Consider the following 20,482-nt stretch of genomic DNA (forward strand, 5'->3'; position numbering starts at 1 on the left):
ACGGCGACATCACACATCCCTGTCTCAGTCCCACTCTCACCGGAAACCAATCACTCACTTCATTTCCTATCCTAACACATGCTTTACTACTTTTGTAAAAAGTATTTCAAGTATCAGGAATAATCTTGAAGTTTTACATTAAAACCACCCTTTGATCATCACCTACATATTCCGTGAAATGTTTACTTAAAATCACTTCACTGATGGTTTCGTTCTCTTAAGACTAGGCCTACCATAAATTGAATTGCTATTTCTTTCATAAAACCTTTCAATATATATTTAATTTTTTAAATGCTCCAACCTACAACCGTTAATAACTATATAGGCTATACGCACTTAATTGCATATTTTTGTTTAAAGAATATGTAAAGCTTAAAACCAGTACACAAGATTTTGTCCTTTTCATAACAATTTTGTCATTTTAATATTTGACAGAAATATCCATTCATTAGATTGAAGAAAAATAAATAGGATATACTACAAACAAGCATTTGGAATGTTTTATGTGACCAGAAAAATCAAAATGAATATTTTAGGAGAAAAAATTAAATGAAAAGTTATTTTAAATGAATTTTGAAATTTAGCTTACAAACACCTTTCAAAACCTCTAAAATATTGTGGATATATCCTTAATTGAGAGAGAGAGAGAGAGAGAGAGAGAGAGAGAGAGAGAGAGAGAGAGAGAGAGAGAGAGAGAGAGAGAGAGAGAGAGTCATATTAGCCTTCTAGAGAGAATCATATCAGCCTTCTAATGTTTAGCAGTACAGTACTAAGACTTTTGTTAAAGCAATTACCTTTACAAATAATCAAAATCACTATTTATGACTCCTTGCTTCCTGTTATACAAGCTAAATGAATTAGTTGCTCACAAAATGTAAACCTATTTAATAAAACACTGAATCTTTAAATAAGAATACTTGGTTCTCCCTTTGTTAAACTGAAACATATGGAAACTAATTCTCGTACTGGGGCTTCACATGTAAATTTTAGTCAATTAGTATATGTCATTGCAAGAAGGAAGGAAATGTGACTTATTTGAAACATATAAGCCAAAATCTATTAATATTTAATTTACTTCTCTAGTATATTTATAATTCCAATACTTTTATGTGTTATCTAGAATATAATAAACTATTCTTCCCATTCCCCCATCTCAAGGAAAAAAGTGACAATAGTAATAGCAAGTTGCTGTTAATTAGAGCGCCAGATTTTTGGTTTGTCTAATACCTACTATCTAAAGCATATTTGATTATACCTTTTAAGAGAACATATGCCTATTATAGATTCAACGTTGTGTATTAGGAAATTCAATGAAAGTGACTATTACAATTAGAAGTTGAATAAGATGAAATGGTACACAGAGACAAGACGAAATAATATTATGTAATTAGTAGTAGGTTATATTGACATGGAAATAATGTACTTTAACTGGATTGTAGAACTAAAATGAATCGGCTGTCAAATAGATGATTAATATCAATTTCCCCTCGGTCACAAATTTAAAAACCTGTCAAATAGATGATTAATATCAATTTCCCCTCGGTCACAAATTTAAAAACCTGTCAAATAGATGATTAATATCAATTTCCCCTCGGTCACAAATTTAAAAACCTGTCAAATAGATGATTAATATCAATTTCCCCTCGGTCACAAATTTAAAAACCTGTCAAATAGATGATTAATATCAATTTCCCCTCGGTCACAAATTTAAAAAACTTGTTTACAGTACTTTACATAATACAAAAAATTATACAAATTTTTAAGTATGTTAAGAGATCCAGATGAAATCAACACATTCAACAGATAATCAACAAAAATTTTAAACATTAGCACCAAATTTCTAAGGAATCCAACATCATTCAATAATTTTGTAGAATAATTAGTTTTCAGGCAACTCAACAAATTATTGTGCTAGTTTTATATCAAATGAGGATTAAGAAATTGCAATGTGAATTTTAATTAATAAGTCAAAGAAGCTAATAATTGTAGATCTGGACCTAATTTTCAAGTTGAATCTTAGATGTTTAGACTTTACAAGAAAAAAGTGTCACATGCATTTTAACAAAGATGCGTAGAATTAAAATCTCATTAAAATTAACTTTATATGCACTGAATTTATAACGGTAAAGGCTACTAGACTAAGTAATCATTAATAGTTTTGACAATCAATTTCACTGCTTCCAGAAATAAAAATACCTTGATAAACTTTAAATAATCTGGTAATATCATTGTTGTAAAAAATAAGCAATTTGAAAGTAATTATTTTTCATAGCTAGACAACCCTTGAGCTATTTACTATGGATATATATTTCGGCAAAAGCTGAAACTAGCCATAAAACTTTTAGCAAGGTATAACACCCTTAAGGGGTAGACCAGCCACCCGAACTCACACTGGTGTTTTGATTGTAGACAGGACTGCACGGTGATAGGTGATGAGCCAAGTATGAGTAGAGCTCAAGGTTAGTATGGTTAGAAAAAATACAAATTACTTTCAAATTTGTCATTTGTTCCAACATCTAATACAACCCCTTTCACTCCTTAGTATGAAGCCTCTCCCTTACGTGGGTGAAACCTTGTACCTTGACCCAGGGTGTGATTGTGATTTGCACGAGCTTAATAAGAGGGACTCTAACACCTCTCTAATACTCAAATATGCACATGACCTGAAGGATTTAAGCAATCAGTGTGATTCTGTGAGAAATAAGCATTGTGGCTTGGTCAGGTACGGATTCTTGAAGTGGTATACTCCGATAACTTAACCTAGACATTACTCAGCTTGCCCTCCCAGGGAGGATGGAGACAAATATATTTCAAATATCAAATTACACAAGGGATATGGTTTTCCTTAGGTGCTTTACCCTAAGAGATGAAGATAGAAGAACGATGAGACCAGTCACTCGATCATTCCTCCAAGACTAATTCGTGGTAGGTCTGCCGCCAAACAACTGCCACTTGTCCTAGAAGGGATCCGAGATGTCTTAAGCCACATGTGCAGCCACCACATGTCCTATGGAGAAAGTATCCAGGTTTCTGTGGGTAATGCCTTGTAGATAGTGGGCTGTGAAGGTCGTCTTGACGCTTGAAGTAACCACTAGTGTAGTTCTTTTTTTAATGCTAGGGATGTAATGATGCCCCTAACATCATGAGTTCTTGGTCTACCACCTTGAAGTGGAAGGTGGAGAGTTCAAATTCAAGGCCCAATTTATGACCAGTCAAATCAAGGAAGAGATCGTATTCCTGGTGGCTCTCCTCTAGACCCTGTCTGTACTCTTCAACAATTTGCTGACAATGGGCAACATCCTGTGGTTCGTTTAAGATATTTCTTCAAGAGCCCTCACAGGGAACAGTGACAATTGATCAGGGTCATCAATTACAGTACGGAGACTCAACTCAGAAGGGCACAAATCTAGGATCCACTACAGCCAGATATTAAGTGTTAGGCACCTAACTCGGGGACGAAGTCGAGCGTTACCTGCCCCCATCCTCTTGAACAAGCGACGTTGAAGAAAGACCACGAAACTCGAGGACTCTCTTTGCAGGGGCTTCAATCGTGGTATAATGACTGACCCACTGGCTCGTAAGGTGCTCCTTTCAAGGTTTATAGTATGCAAACTAGTTTCAAGTTGGTGGTCTGACTTCCTGTAAGTACACTCAAAACTCTGCATGAGGAGTGTGTGTTCCGCTGATGAGGACATGTCAACCCCGCTTATGTCTAAATGCGAGGCTTAATGCTGAGCAGTAACCTTTCTCCACCAAGACTAAGCAAGTTTTTCCTCCCGAATACATAATAAGAACTACGCTATCACCAAGATAATGGGGTGAAGAGGAGCGATACCGCTTCCACAACACCAACCACAGAAGATTACTCACTTTGCCTGGTAGACAGCGGAAGATGACTCCCGGAGGTATTAGACATCCTTTTCGCGACTGCCTGCAAAAGCCTCTCAACAAGAGGAGATGCTGGGTAACCTCCAGGCATGAAGACACAGCAAAGCCACTGTCTTGTGGTGAATCTTTGTGTGTGGTTCTTCCGGTAAATCTGGAAGTGAAGGGAGTGCCCTTCTGTGAGCAGATGTAAAAGGTCTGGAAACCATACTGCATGTTGATATATCAAGAGCTATAAGGTACATACAGATCTTATGATGCCTAGCTAGATAGAATGGGGGAAAAAACAGATGTCTAGATTATCCCACTGATGTTGGAGGGCATCTTGCCAAAATGTCTGGGGATCTGGTACCAGTGAGCAGCACACCTGAAGCTTCTGATTGAGGGATGTCACTAACAGGTCTATTATTGATGAACCAGATTTTTTTGGCTATTTGATGATTCAAAGAAAATTTGGTGCCAACTATCTGAGTCTTCCTGCCCAGATTATCTGCATGGACGTTTTTCTCGCCTGGGATAAAATGGGCTGATAGGGCTACAGAGTTGTCTTCCGTCCATCTTAGAAATTCTACATCTAGATGGCATAGTTGCTATGAAAAGGTATCCTTGTATGTTTACATACGCCACTACCGTGGTGCTGTCACTCATCAGCACCACAGTGTCCTGAAAGGAACTACTGCAATTGCTTGAAAGCCAAAAAGCGCGATCTCATTTCCAGATTTACATGGCAATGCTCCTTGGACTCTGAGCGCTATCCGGAGACTGTGTATAGCAACAGGTGAGCCCCCACCATTACTTGGATGCATCTGCAAAGAGCATCAAATCTAGGGGAAGGTCTACTCCCCTGAAGAGGTTAGTGTCTAGCACCTACCAACGCAGGTCTCTCTTTTGCTCAGGCCCCACCAGAACCTGAAGATTTGGAGTCATTGTGCTAGGACCAAAACGTCTTCATCTGCCACTGGAGAGATTGGATGAAAAGAAGGATACAGTATAGGGCACCAAGAACTCCAAGGTCACGTGTCCCTACAGGCAAGGCCACCTGTGTGCTGATAGTGTCTTGCATCAGAAAGGGGTGTGCTGCACACTTTAACCTCTCTTCTGTTTTCAGACGAAAAGGCTTTGCCTAGTTGGGTGTCTATTTGCATCCCGAGATATACCAGTTTCCAAGATGGTTGCAGAGAGGACTTGTGATTTACAATGATCCCCAGACCAAAGCAAAACTTGAGAAGTCTGTCTGAGTGTAGAAGCTTCTCAACCAAGTTTACTAGAATCAGCCAATGGTCTAAATAACATAAATAAATGCCATTCTTGCGAGCCCAGGTCAATAAAAGGGAAAAGATCTTTGTGAACACCTGGAAGGCTGTGAACAGGGCAAAGCACAGCATCTTGAATTGGTAAATTTTTTCATTCAGGATGCATCTTAGATGCTTCCTTGACGATGGATGCATTGGGATCTGGAAGTATGCATCTTTCAGGTCCAGTGTAATCATGAAGTCCTTTGGTGGTCTCATGACCAGTCTGACCGTTTCTGCCTTCTCCATCTTGAATGGAGTTTGTTGAACAAACTTGTTCTACAACAGAGTCGACTGTACAAGCCTGAGGACCTGTCTAGCACCTCTTGGAGTGTTTCTCTCGCATGGTCTGGACTTCAGCCTGAAGGGGCTGTTACTTTGTGGATCCCTTCATGTATGAACACAACATTAATGCATGACTAGTCAAAGTGTGTGTAAATGGAACGTGGTAGCCCCAATGGAGGAGGGAGACCAACCAAGGCTCAACTGTCTCATCCACCTCTGTCAGCTGCTTTTTAGGTATCCTCCCACCGATGGAAGGGTAGGAGGAATGCCTACCCTACCGAGAATGTTCACGTCTACCTCCTCTGCCCCTCTAGCATGAAAGGGCTGCTTGGGGCCTGGTTTCCTAGAGTTGGATTGTTTGGGGGAAATTTGACCCTCTCTTATGCCCCCTGATGTTTTGCCGGAGATGCTCCCTGCGGGGTGGTTCTGAGGAGTAAAGGAATGATACCATAGCCCTTCCACCAGCGCTCAGCAACTGCATCACTGCCTTCCGTGATGAAGACGGAAGGACCCTCCATTGACGCATTGAGAAACATAAGTCCTTATCTCCTCGGCTAATGCCTTTGGAATCTTGAAACGAGTCACTTCGTTTCCTCGGAAATCAAGTTGGGCCACTGATTTACCAAATAGTGTGTCAAGAACTCCACCATCCTTGCACCAGAAAGCAAAAAGTTGGTTATTGCCACCCTTTTCTGCTAAGAGGAAAAATCTTCATTGTGGAAGATATCCAATTGATCCCAACCAATAGTCCAACCATGAAGAGGCTTGCATAAAACACTTTGCAACCCTCTCCATGTTCACGGCATCAGCTACTGAGAACATCACCACTAATGCTGCCAGCTTCTTTATCATATTCTGCATCAGAGCCAGCATAGCTGGATCCAAAGGCCTTCTTCTTGGCTCCCATAACCCTCCTCGACCAGGGCAAGGGTACCAGTGTCTTTGTAGGTCTGGGGGTGTTATGAAGAGGTTTAGGACTGTATACTTTCCCTTGGAAGGTACATGGGTTAGAGGTGGCCTGTTGGTAACGTCCTTGCCAGGTAATCGCTAGACTGGGGTTGAAGTCCGCTCAAACTCGTTAGTTCCATTGGTTTCCACAACCTCACCATCCTTGTGAGCTAAGGATAAGGGGTTTGGGGAAGCCTATAAGGTCTATCTGCCGAGTCATCAGCAACCATTGCCTGGCCCTCCTTGATCCTAGCATGGGTGGAGAGGGGGCTTGGGTGCTGTTAAGTATATATGGTCAGTCTCTAGGGCAATGTCCTGCTTGATAGAGCAATGTCACTGTTCCTTGCCTCGGCAATTCCTGAGCAGTCTTTAAACATTTAAACTGGCTATGGAAATAAATTTCCTGATACAGGACAGAACCTGTAGGAAGACGTGATCTAACTCCTGTTCCAAGGGCGAGATCTTAGAACTGGCATACAAGGGCAGCATGTCATCAGAACAATCTGATCTGTCATCAGGAGGATCGTCCACTACAGAGCTCGCACCCATAGGAGCGTAGGGTGGGGCAAAGTCGTCGGCTAGGTCCCTTGAAGGAGCCTGAGACCTGAGGGTTGACTGCATTCCTCTGGTCTTGCCAAGGCTGGTGCCAAACCAAGAATGCCCTTCCGCAGATCTAGAACCTTGGGTTTCAAGGTCCAGTTCTTTGAAAGGGTCTTCGTATCGTTCCTTTCTAAGCGGAAGGGTTGTAAAAGCCACAAGGAGTGAGGATGACTCCTTCCTCATAACCTCCGTTAGTCGTGAAACCTTTAGGGATAGGGAGGAACTATGGCCTCTGAGAGGAGCGGATGGTTCAAACTGGACAATCTTGATCTGCAATAGCTGATAAGTGTCTTTAAACAAGATCTCTCTGAAAGACCTCAAGACCCTGCTGGTCCTCTGGTGTAGAGCATCACCTTGGAGAGGCGTTGGCTGCCGTTGCCTCCTTATCTTCTTTTGCGGGTTGATTTGAATAATCCCAACCTTTCCCACTCAGGGTCGAGACCGGTGTTGGAGGCCTTACAGTCCGAGACCGTTGGTATCTGGACAACTGCTGTGAGGAGGAGGGTGAGGGACAGGAAGAAGGAAGGAGCCAACATGGTGGCAATGCTAATAGGTCTTGGGTCTAAGGGAGGAATGTCCTTCCCAGAGGACTAACACATCGAGAAGGATACAAGGGGTACCTCCAAAGGGTGTGACAGGTGATATGGGATCGGTCTGGAGACTGATCCAAGAACTAGTCCTTCAAAAAAAATGGGCACCAACTGAGGTGCTGCAAGAGTGAGTGTGATTAGGTTCTTTCCTAGGAGTACCCAGAAAAGCGCGCCCACGACCAATGTCCTGTTGCGCTTGCTAGCAAGATTTGGTTGCCTAAGGGGATAGTGAGCGCACTACCGAGGTATTGCAAACAGGTGCGCTCTGGCAAACTACCAAAGTAGTACAAACAGGTGATAGAGGGCGCTCTACCGAAGTAGTGTGCACAACAGTAGGGCAAGTAGGTAATCGTTGGTGTGCAAACAAGGTGGCATTTACCTGTGACTGCTTGCTCTAGCACTGCTGAAACATAGCACAATGGGGAGCAAGCGTGCTACCAAGGTAGCGCACGTCTGTGAATGCTCTAGCACTACCGAAGCATAGCACACTGGGGAGCTTGCGAACCTGCTGGAAACTATGAGTCCACAAGCGCTCAACAGACCTGCATCAGCAAGAGGAGCTCTCCCCCTAAAACTCGCAAACACTTACTGGTAGTGCGCACAATACTCCCTCGCGAGACAAGGGGCTTTGCGCCTACAAGAGCTCCAGCAGGAGATTGGTGAGTAGCCTTGCATGCTCCTACAGTACTCATGGTGGCAAGCAAGGCCGAGGAGGAATCCTTGCACACCGACATGCAATAGGAAAAACTGGTTCTTCCTCGTGAGAGAGAGAAGCCCGAGACGCAAGTTCCGAAAGTCCTGGCCTCATATGTTTTGTTGTGCACTTTGAACACGACCGTGAAGGGCGGTAACTGTAAACAGTCTCCATACCCCATTGTTGACTTGCTCCAAAGAGCTGGAATGAGGCATGGAAGAATGTAGCACTCATTCCCTAAATGCCACAGGGGTGACCACTCGGTCGGAGAGGGCCTTGCTCGCCGACGAAAAAGGCGTAGAAGCTTGGTGCTTCATACTATGCATTCCATCAGCACGCTGAAGCTCATTCTGAGGGCGCGCCACGTAATCTGCAAACTGAGAAGACTGACCTAAGTCAGCTTCTGGGTTCACCTCAAGAAGATTCCCCAGACTAGTAACCCATGGGGGTACTAGTCTGCAACTGCTCTCCTTTATACGCCGGAGTTGCACGAACGAAGGGTGGAAGAGCAGAGGCAAAGGTGGCTGCAGCTAAGGACACGAGAAGCTCTGGCGGGTCACCAACTGCAGAGTCTCGAGGAGGAAGACCGTAGTCAACCCCTGGGAAGGTCAGTATGCACCTCTAACTGTAGCAGCTACACAAACGGAGACTCCACTACAGCCGGCACCTACAAAAACGGAGACTCCACTACAGCCGGCACCTACAAAAACGGAGACTCCACTACAGCCGGCACCTACAAAAACGGAGACTCCACTACAGCCGAGGGCAGCATTACTTTGCTAAGGGAAACGTAGTCCCCTGATCCAGGGGTCAAATGGAGATCACTCTTGATCGAACTTCTTCCAGAGAATACCGAACAAGCAGATTTAACAGTGAGGGAATACAACGTCAGAGTAAGAAATTGGGACTTCTTTGCCTTCAAGGAAGACGAGAAGAATCCCTTTTGTACCTCTCCTTCCATTGCCTACCAAACTGCCCCCACTGGGAGGATGGCCACTCCTGACACTCATTACAAGGTGATTCCTGCTAGCTAGAATGGCCTCTGCACGCATGACAAAGGACATGATCAGTCTCTGAGGCCGACATGAAGGGTAACCTTCCACATCAGGATAAACCTCCATAGTAGTGACCCTCAAGTATCACCTGCACTCCTGTAAAAGAATAGTAGTAAAATAAAGCCAGCGGGGTGGCTGGTTTACCCGGCTCCTGCTAACTGGCGGCAGGCGGTTATACCTCGCTAAAAGTTTTATGGCTAGTTTCAGCTTTTGCTGAAATATATATCCATAGTAAAGAGGTAGAGCAAATTTATTTTATTTATTTACAGTAACTTAACTCCTATTTTTTTTTTTTATCTTTAGTTAGTGATTGCTATTGAACTTAAGGGATACAGTATTAACAGTGACACCATTATGACACACAACCCCCTAAAATCTCAATAACTCTGGTCAGTTGACCATTCCAAGACATTTGTACCACTATATAATTAATCATAATGACGTTTCAATAGCACAGAAAAGTTTGATGATAGAGTGGCCGCTTCAGTCGAGACGATTCGGTATATCTTTTGAGATCAGAAATTGAATAAATCCATTGTTTTCTCCTTGCAAAGTTTCCTGAATTTTTTCTATGTAAATTCCAGATTCTTCGCTGCTGATCGTCGTCTTGATGTCATCAGGAATGTCTGATAATTGCTGTACAGTATATTTGCAGTTTAATTTTTTGTTGATTCTAATCTGAAAAATAAATAAAATATGTTAATTGTACAGATAAATGTCTTATACTAATATTTTGCTACACACCTCAATAACAAGATTATACTTCTAGTAAAATATTCTGCTGGATAAGCTATAAATATAAAATAGTCTAATGTAATGAATATAAAATAGAAATAATGAAAATCTAGACATGTCCATGACATTTATAAGAGCAAATATTACAACCGAAAGTATACTTTGTGAAGCGGAAAAATATTTCCTCTTAATCCTAACAAGGAAATACTTTACTACAATACTCGAATGACTGGCCTATGGAAATTTACCTACTAATAGGAGCTCCCCTAATTCTTCAATGGTCTTCCAGAGATACTCAAACCATAATTCCCTGAATGAAACATACTACCTTAAACCACAGAGGTATGTATAAATACAAATACTTCACTACAACACTCTAATGACTGGCCTATGGAAATTTACCTACTAACAGGAGCTCTATTCTTCAAGTGTTTTCAAGAGATACTCAACCCATAATTCCCTGAATAAAACATACTACTGTACCTTAAACCAGAGGTATGTATAAATTCTGAGCAAAAATATGATTTACTGACACTAATAATTTCAAGAGTTGAATATTACTTATTATACAAGAGCATAGTGCAGTGTAAGAGGATAATTTTTGTTGCTGTCACACTCCTAAAAAGAGAAAAGATGACCAGCCACTACTAAAATCTACCAAGCAAATGTACCATTCGCGTAATTAAATGATAAACAATTTTTCATTATACAGTATATTGTATGGATCCTCCATCAATTAACTTCAGATATCTTATTATATCAATTAATATGGGTGGATTCTTGGTTAACAATCAATGAACCAGCTTATTCTACCAATCTTCACCTTGTCACTTTATCTTGCCTTCAACTATGGGAAAACTTAGCGTACATACCAACACTAATCTAGTCCTGATTAGTTCATTGACGAGCTTATTCAACTTTGTTTTTAAATAACTAGGTATACTTCATCTATGGACTAACATATCCAACAATATCAAACTGAAAACCTGGTCATCCTAGGACCATGACTCAAGTCTCTTACTGCCCTCCTCTTACTGAATTGGAAGTACGTCTTTCAGAGATATCTTTAATATTGTAGTGTTTTTATACAAACCTATCAGTAATATAAAACATTTAATGAAATATGTGATGTTTCCTGGGTATGCAGCTAAACTTAATAAATAATGAATTACCTAAAGCAGCTGTTACAATTATTTGATCAAGATTGAATTAAAATTTTTAGAGTTGAAATATCACATGAAAATTATGCGGACTTAAAAAAAGATTTATCCAACAAACCACTTATCAGTTTTCTTTACTTAAAATCTGAATTCCTCTTCAACAACATGAAGATTCAGCGAGTAGAGATCTAGCTCGTAAGGATCCATCGCATGAGGATGATACCACCACTACCGACACAATGAGACCTAGCAATGGGTGCGAGAACACCTATTTCGTATACCCAGGAATCTTCTACAGTATAATTCTTGCCAATGTTTCTTACCAATGATAGACAATTTGGCACTCACAGGAGGCTGGTAATGTGCGCACTGTCACAGGGGAGAGAAATAGTAGTCAAGCAAATGTAACATCGGTTGAACTTTTTGAACATTATTATTCTGGAAAGAAGGCTTCAGAAAAAGAGAGCCCAAGGAGGGAAGAACTTGAAGTTTGCCTTCACAGGGTTGCCCAGACTGATGACACACTTGCAGGGATAAACAGGACCTCTAAAAGAGAGACAGCAAACATGCGAGTCCTTAGTATCTTTCCAGGCTCAGGAAGACATTGACAGAAAGGGGATGGGTAGTACCATTTCACATCACACTCAGCAGTGGCTTCCTTCAACGGAAGTACAGTACAGTACACTGAAGCTCAGGAGTAGACCCCTTCCTGAGGATTTGTTATCATTGTCGTCATACAGCCATACTAGTGAGGAAGACAAGAAACAGTCATGCTGTCCAACAAGAACATGAAGTTGGTAAGATGCCCAAACTGCAAAACGTTTGTCTCCTTAAAATATCTTCCACACAATTATGTCAAAACCATTCATATAAAAAAAAAAAAAACCAGATAAGGGCACTGGAAGTACATCTATACTCTCTGCTGGCCAAAAAAAAGTATGACCCTAGTGGAAAAAGTATGACCCTAGTGGCCTGTTAGATGGGTTGTGCTTGCCAGCCACCTGGCAGTAACTACCACCACCTTGTTGAAAGCTATAACAGCCGTCTCCAGCTTCGCTGAAAGCATAGACCTATTAAAGGACAAAGATTTGTATTCCTGTTGGAACAAACATTAATTCTGCATCCACACAACTGGACAGTGCATGATAGGTAACCATTGTTGCCAAAGCATGATGGGGAGTGGCAATGATGTCAGCAGCAAAAACACTAAAGGTAAACAGCCTAACAGCAACACTAGATTCCAAAGTAAAAAGTTTAATGAATAACATCTGGTGCTTGTATTTTAGCGTTGTCTGTCATAAACCTCTCAAATTATAAATAGTTATACAGTAAATATTTCTAAACGATCATAAAACTGAGAAAAAGTTTGATTTCTAGCAATACTGTATTGGTATATTAAAAATCTTAACCAAGCTTCCCCTTCTAGTTCCAGGTAACTATCCCTGCAGTTTACCCTTTTATTTACCCTTTTTTTTGGGGGGGGGGGGGCAAAGCATAGCAACTATATATCAGCCTGGAGGTTGCTATTCTATATTTTCCTTTCATTAATCTTACTGCACACCATGGATTGGATTCATGAATTAGGGCTAAATAGGGCAACACTGGGGGCCTGTAAGGCCACCAAATGCCAAAGTGAACCTACAAGGTATTCCTTAGTTATAGAAGAGGGCAGACAGTAAGATAATAGGTAAGGAAGCAATAATGGAGATAAGGTAGAAGGATATACAGCACGCACAGCTAGTGGCGAACGAACAAATACAGATGCTTACGTAATGCCTATACAGTATATATATACATTAAGTAGTATATATATATACATTGAGTAGTATATATATATATACTACTTAATGTAGTATATATTGGTAGAGGCGGAGTTTATGCGCAGGTGGGAGGAGTTTATACACAGAAGGTAGAAACCTGCGACAAAAATAAGCATTTTCAAAGAAACAGGCGTTTTTCTACAGGGAAAAGTTGGTTTTTATTGGGAAAGGTTTCCCCGACAGTAACTACATTACCGTAATATCCAAGCTGTGAGATTATGCTTATTTGCAAGCAGAGCGCGCAATGGCAGAGCAAACACCATCTAAGGACGCGATATCAATTATAGGTAATGGCGTTGCTTTAATAGTGACTCACAAGGGGTCCCCCATTATCGGTGGATATAGATATATATACAGTATATATTTCTGAAACTATTAATTTGTGACAGGAACGAATGTCATTTTCGAAGAGAGCGGACCTTTTCTATAGATCTATAGAAAAAGTAGTTTTTTCCCTAGGTTACACTGCCCTGTAATACAGTACAATAATAGCATTTTTCCAACTACAGTAGTTATCTAGCATTTAATATGCATTTCTGGAAATGAAGCTCAAATTTGTTGAAAGCATAATTTACAGTAGAAAAAGTGTTTATCTATTAGAAATGTTGTCCCGTATTTTTATCGTTGCTGCAAATCAATCGCTTGTGGGGTTTATCCACCAATGACAACATTTTCCACTTAGATCCCCTCTCGATTGTTGTTATATGGGATAGGGTTGTTTTACTGTATTACAGATTCTCATTTCAAACATTATATATATGTTTTCCTGTAGTAACTTACGTGATTTAACCGAATTTGACCTTCATTTCAACCGCAAACAAACAGAACAACCAGTTCGACTAATTTTAAGAAGCCGAACTGGTTGTTGACGTTGGGGTTAAAATGAAGGTGAAAACCGGTTAAATCACGTTATTTACTACAGGAAAACATATTTTCTGTTAAAATGTTTAAATATAATGGGTATTGTTCCAATTCGGGATTGCTTCGCTCACCAGAAAACAAAAACATCAAAAGGTAATGTTGAGCTACGCACACTAACATTAGCTATGTTTCGCTAACGTTAGCACTGTTACGATAACATTAGCAACACGAAACATAATGGTTCTTGTTCCGCCACTGGCTCGTTTACGCTTGCAGGAAAATAAAACATGAAGCACGTATGTACTGGCAAGCGGTAATGTTGAGCTGCGCATGCTAACAAACTAGTAAAACTAACACATTAAAATTAAAGAAACTACAGTGATACCTCTGGATACGAAAGTTTCTGCTTACGAAAAATTCAGGATGCGAAAAGTGATTCGAAGATTTTTATGCCCCAGGATACGAAAACCTTACGAGATCCCAACTCTTCGCCGAGAGTAATTTTAAAAAGAGCGCGCCGCCTGACTTTGAACTTGGGTAGACTCACTTACAGCCTCCCGCTCACCCATTGGTTATCTCCCTACTCAGACGCTAGGCTGACGCCATAAGATCCTGCTTTCCTATTGGTCAGCAACTATCCCAGCTTTTCGTTCCGACCGCGGTATCGTTAACAGACATTGTGTGCTTTCGCTTGTTTGACTTAAGTGTTAATATACAGTACATTCGTACGCCACGTGTTATCGTTAATAAACATTCGTTACTGTGCACTGTACTGTATTAGTGTTTACTATACATAGACTGTATATAACGTTACGTAGTGTATTATATTACGTATTACTGTAGCCATGGGTCCCAAGAATGTTGCCGAAGGATAGAAGAAGAAGGCGATGCTCTCGATGGAGACGAAACTTGAAATCGTTAAAAAGTACGAGTCTGGCATGCGTTTAAGTGCGATCGCCAAGGAGTATGGCCGGAATCCGTCTACGATAGGCACCATCCTGAAGCAGAAGGCGGCCATCAAAGCAGCAACACCTTCTAAGGGCGTCACTATTTTCTCCAACAAGAGAACGCACGTGCATGACGAGATGGAGAGGCTGCTTCTTGTGTGGATCAAGGACAAAGAGATCTCAGGAGACACCATCACTGAGACTACAATTTGCCAGAAGGCCTCCGCCATTTTCGGTGATATCGTGCGTGCTCAGGCCGAAGAAGGAGCAGGAGAAGGAACATCCCAGCAGGAACCCCCAGAGTTCAAGGCTTCTCGTGGGTGGTTCGAGAAGTTCAAGAAAAGGACTGGCATCCATTCAGTGGTACGGCATGGGGAGGCAGCCAGCTCGGACACGAAGGCCGCCGAAGCCTTTGTTAAAACGTTCGACGAGTTGACTCTGCAGGAAGGCTACAGTTCGCAGCAAATTTTCAATTGCGACGAAACTGGGCTTTTCTGGAAGAAAATGCCTCATCGGACGTTCATCACGGCGGAGGAGAAGAGGCTACCCGGACACAAGCCTATGAAGGACAGGCTTACCCATGCTTTTTGTGCAAACGCCAGTGGGGACTGCAAGATAAAGCCCCTGCTGGTGTACCATTCAGAAAATCCCCGAGCCTTCAAAGCCCACAAAGTCATTAAGGAGAACCTTCCCGTGATGTGGAAGGCGAATGCAAAAGCCTGGGTAACGAGGCAACTGTTCATTGATTGGGTGAATGTCTGCTTCGGTCCGACTGTCCGAAAATATTTGGAAGAAAAGCGCCTCCCTATGAAATGTCTGCTGGTGTTGGACAATGCTCCAGCTCACCCTCCTGGCCTCGAGGAATATCTTCTGGCCGAGTATTCCTTCATAAAGGTCCTGTATCTTCCGCCTAACACCACCCCTCTCCTCCAGCCCATGGACCAGCAAGTTATTTCTAATTTTAAAAAATTGTACACGAAGCATCTCTTCAAGAGATGTTTCCAAGTCACAGAGAGTACAAACCTCACTCTGCGTGAATTTTGGAAAGATCACTTCAACATCGTGATATGCCTCAAACTCATCGATCTCGCTTGGCAGGAAGTTTCGAGGCGTACCCTAAACTCATCTTGGAGGAAGCTGTGACCTGATGCTGTCTCTGAACGAGACTTCGAGGGGTTCGGGAAGCCTGGAGGAGAAGCCGAGATCGTTGACGATCCTGAACCAATTCAGCAGTCTGAGGTGGCTGACATCGTACATCTTGGTACGTCCATGGGGCTGGAAGTTAGCGCGGAAGATATCGATGAACTTATCGAGGAACACCACGAGGAGTTGACGACGGACGACTTGAAGGAGTTGGAGACGATGCAAGTGAGTGATTTTCAAGAGCAGCTCTCTAGCGGTGATGAGGAGGATGTTGCACCTTTGAAAACGGCAGACATCAAGGAAATTCTTGCATGTTTCCATAAAATGGCAGACTACGTCGAAAAGGAACATCCAGAAAAAGTTTATACCAACCGTGCGCTTCAACACTGCAATGACGTTTGCCTAACGCATTTTAGAAATGTGTTGAAAAGTAGGCAGAAACAAGCTTCAATGGATAGTTTCTTATTAAAAAGGCCAGCGGTATTAGTAGGCCAAGACGAAGGTGAAAGTGAAGAAAAGAAACAGAAAAGAGGAAGGGATGAAGAATTAGAAGGTGAAAGTAAAGAAAAGAAAAAGAAAAAAGAAAGTGATGAAGAAGTAGAAGAGATTTAGTAAATAAGAAAAACGTAAAGTTATAAAAAAAGCAAAAAAAAAAAATTCATTTTAAGTTTTATGTTACCGTTAAGTGTTAAAGTAATTTTTCTTTCATTTTATAGTTTTCCATACGTAATGTTAAGTGTTAATTATGTAAGGACAGTGAGACAAGCGTCACCAAGATCAACTGATACTTTATTTGAATGCGCACGGAAATACATAACAAGGTGCGGACGGAAACGTAGGATCACATTGGCGCCAAGTCAGATTGAAGTGCCCGCCAAAATATGTGTGTTTTCTTACACTTACAAATATATGAATTATGGGTTAACAAAAACATGTCATGAAACGATACATATATCAAAATGTAGCTCTGGTAGAGCGGAATATATATACATAGGAAACCACAGTGTGGCGAAGAGAGAATTTAAATAAATAAGTAGTTTGTCGATTTTCTGGACGACGAAGGGATCGGTGTCCTTACAATTATTTCTGCCATTTTTTTATTTCGTAAAGTTTAAGTGTTAATGTGTTAAGTGTGTAAATTACTGTATGTAGTCTGTCACTTGTTACGTTTTCTGCCTTATGCCATCCTCCTCTGCCGCGACTTCGCTATCGGACATCGTCTCAATCAAAAGGTAAGTTTCAACTTTTTTGTTACACTAATTAACTGTAACCTTTTTCTCAGTGTAAAGGTATCAATCCTTAATTTAGGTGTACGTACAGGTAACAATACACCTTCACTGATCTAAATGCTTTTTGTACATACAGTACCGTAACTTTTATACAGTAGTAAAGAAAACGGACCGTTTTCTTTGGTCTTGGGGGGGAATAACTTGGCTATAACTACATTATTGAATAATCTCATAGTGGTTTCTGGAATGGATTAGGCTGTTTTTAACGGTTGTATTAATTATTGAATGATAGAAATGGCTGCATTGCATGTTTATTACTACAGTTTAGCGTGTTTATGAAAGAAAAGTGACTTTTTATAAGGCTTGGAACGGATTAGGCTATTTACATGTAAAACGCGACTCAGGATACGAAAATATCAGGATACGAAACCGCATCCTGAATGGATTAATTTCGTATCCTGAGGCATCACTGTAATGACTTACTTTAATGACCGCAACGACGAAACTTGTGGGTCACCGGGGTGTTGTGACTGTGACGTCTTAACTTCTGTATATCTACATCGCCGTTTCTTCTTTGTCTTAGCTATCTTAGTTTTAGTACTGCACTTGAGACAGTGTAAACGATGGGCTATTACATTATGAGATTTAAGAAAATTATCAACATTGGAATTCACCAAAATGCTTTCAAGTATGGATTACTGCAGTCGTTACAAGTTTCTATAACATCCATGGTAAGATACGCAAAAAGACGTCACTTAAACTAACAAAGACCTGACTTGGACAAAGGTTTCCACAGAAAAGGGTTTGTTGGAAGGTGGGGGTTGGGAACTATTAACCCCCCTGTAAAAACTTTCCATCAGTATGGGTTCGTGATTGGTTAATGGAAAAGCAACGGAGTCTAGAAAGTAAACATGAATGAACCAGAATGGGAAACTTGTCCAGAGCAAGTATTTATGTGAAATCTGGGCGTGATAAGGTAATAAAATGTATATAAGTAATATAGCAAGATAAAATGGAATGTATGATAAATAATATTTAATGGCAATATAAAATGCGGTGATTTTATAAGATAACGCATAATAAAAAGAGTAATCTTGGGTCAAACGTAACATGTACACGTGGGTATTACATAAAAGGAATGGTATAGTTATACTGGATCAAGTCAAATACTTGAATAAACCGGGTGAAGTCGAATACTTGAATGTGGCGGGTAGAGAAGAAGTAATCCTATTGGTAGAGGCGGAGATTATGCACAGGTGGGAGGAGTTTATACGCAGAAGGTCGAAACCTGCTATGTACAAACGAACGAACGGGAGCTACTACAACCGCCCGTAGAATGTCAACAAATAAATGAAAAATGGGACCGTTAGCATAGGATATGTATAATTATTGTATTTTTTCATCGGTTTATTATACATACAAGAAGGTAACGTATAGAGAAGAAGAGGCGGTAATTGTGTAGGAGACCTCCGCGCTCGATTTAAAAGTTTCTAAAAGTAGAAAACGAAAGAAAACAGTAAATTAGAGCTACAGTTACCTTGAAACTGTGAGATAATCCTCCTACAACCACCTAACTCTTACACAGAAAATGTAAGCATAAACCTACTACTACAATTATGGGGGACCCCAGTGGGAAGCGGGGTTTTTGGGTGGGGGGAGGAGGAGAAAAGTGATTTTTCGGGGCACTACCGAACCTAATACAACTACCTACCCTACCCTGGGGGCCATGTACCCCTACCTAGGCCTACCGGGGGGGGCTCCGCCCCCCCTGCGACCCCCCCTTAAGGCCACAGTAATTTTCAGGGCACCACTGAACCTAAGACACCCACCTAACCTAGCCTATGGGGCCCTGTACCCCTACCTAGGCCTACCAGGGGGGGCTCCGCCCCCCCTGCGACCCCCCCTTAAGGCCACAGTAATTTTCAGGCCACCACCGAACCTAAAACACCCACCTAACCTAGCCTATGGGGCCCTGTACCCCTACCTAGGCCTACCTTTGAAACAAGACACGAAAAAATTGCACCTCCTCTTCCTTTTCCCACGAGTAACCACACTACGATCACACCGGAATGCTAATTTGTTGTAATCTATACGGCACACATTTTCACAATTAGGGCACTTTTTCTCTGCCAAAACCAAACCATGACGTTGAGCAAATGCAATTAGCAAATCAACTTTCCCTGAATAATGTACACAAAAATCCCCATAAGAAATAAAGCAATTGTCACAAGTGACACAGTCGGAACGGGATGAAGGTCCTGCTAATTGCTCCATACTTCACGGCAAAATGAGCTTTTCAGTTTGAAGGGAGATTCGAGACGTGCAAAAATATTCCTTCGCGGAACTTCACGTAAACTGTGGTAACTGGTGGAAAAATAGCAGGGATAAGTGAAGTAATAATTGTCAGCATTGGCTAGATTTGTAAAAACCGCCATGATTGGTTTTCAAACAGTGTGACGTCAAGAAAACACCTGTTATTGGTTAGAATAGCATTGAGAACTAGTCTGCCATACGCAGTAAGGCGGTGAAACAGCTCATTTTAGCCAAGATATCACACAGTAAACAAAAACAAACACTTAGAAAAAATCCAAGTGAAACATAACTATACACACGAATATCTTCGTTAAATAGAAGCTGCTCATATATTGACTATTATATAAGCGTTCTATATGATATAATAGTGAATTGTAGGTGTTTAAATTCTTCAAGATCTTCCGCGGAGCTCTCCTACACATTTACCGAAGAGGCTTGTTTCACCATTATATACCGTTTCCCCCGTATGAGTTCCCCACCCAAAACCCTGAGTACCCACAGGGGTCCCCCATTATTGGTGGATATAGATATATATATTTCTGAAACTATTCAATTGCGACAGGAACGAGTGTCATTTTCAAAGAGAGCAGACCTCTCCCTATAGAAAAAAAGCAGTTTTTTCCCTAGGTTACATTACCCTGTAGTGCAGTACAATAATACCCTTTGTAGGTCCAAATCGTATGTACTGTGCAGTTTGTAGGCCTCTGGTTAAGAGATTCTTCTGCAATGTGTTTTTCTCTTTTATATAATATACTTTTATTCCGTTTTTTAGAACGAAATTTTTACGGTATACTGAAGTATTTGGACGAAATTCAATTGTAAGGTAGCCTAGCCTACCATTATTGAAAAAAAGTAACGGATTTTTAAAGTTAAAAGTCATCTTTATCAAACTCAAATAGCCTGTAATAAGTATTTTTCTCCTTTT

At 41.1% G+C, this 20,482-nt stretch overlaps 1 long non-coding RNA gene across 2 annotated transcripts in view; it reads right to left on the minus strand.

Annotated features, from left to right (window-relative positions):
- Positions 1–642: 642 nt before the first annotated feature.
- The window catches only part of LOC137655830 (uncharacterized), a 20,195-nt gene continuing 355 nt past the window's right edge, over positions 643–20,482 (minus strand). The window contains exons 2-3 of one of the 2 annotated variants that reach the window (XR_011046873.1): positions 9,028–10,027; positions 643–8,961 (exon numbers count right to left, since the gene is read on the minus strand). This is a non-coding gene — a long non-coding RNA (uncharacterized lncRNA). Of the gene's footprint in view, positions 10,028–20,482 lie in introns of both variants that reach the window. The other variant, XR_011046872.1, reaches the window with a different exon arrangement.

This window comes from Palaemon carinicauda, chromosome 16 (genome assembly GCF_036898095.1).
Source record: "Palaemon carinicauda isolate YSFRI2023 chromosome 16, ASM3689809v2, whole genome shotgun sequence".
Taxonomy (NCBI): domain Eukaryota; kingdom Metazoa; phylum Arthropoda; class Malacostraca; order Decapoda; family Palaemonidae; genus Palaemon; species Palaemon carinicauda.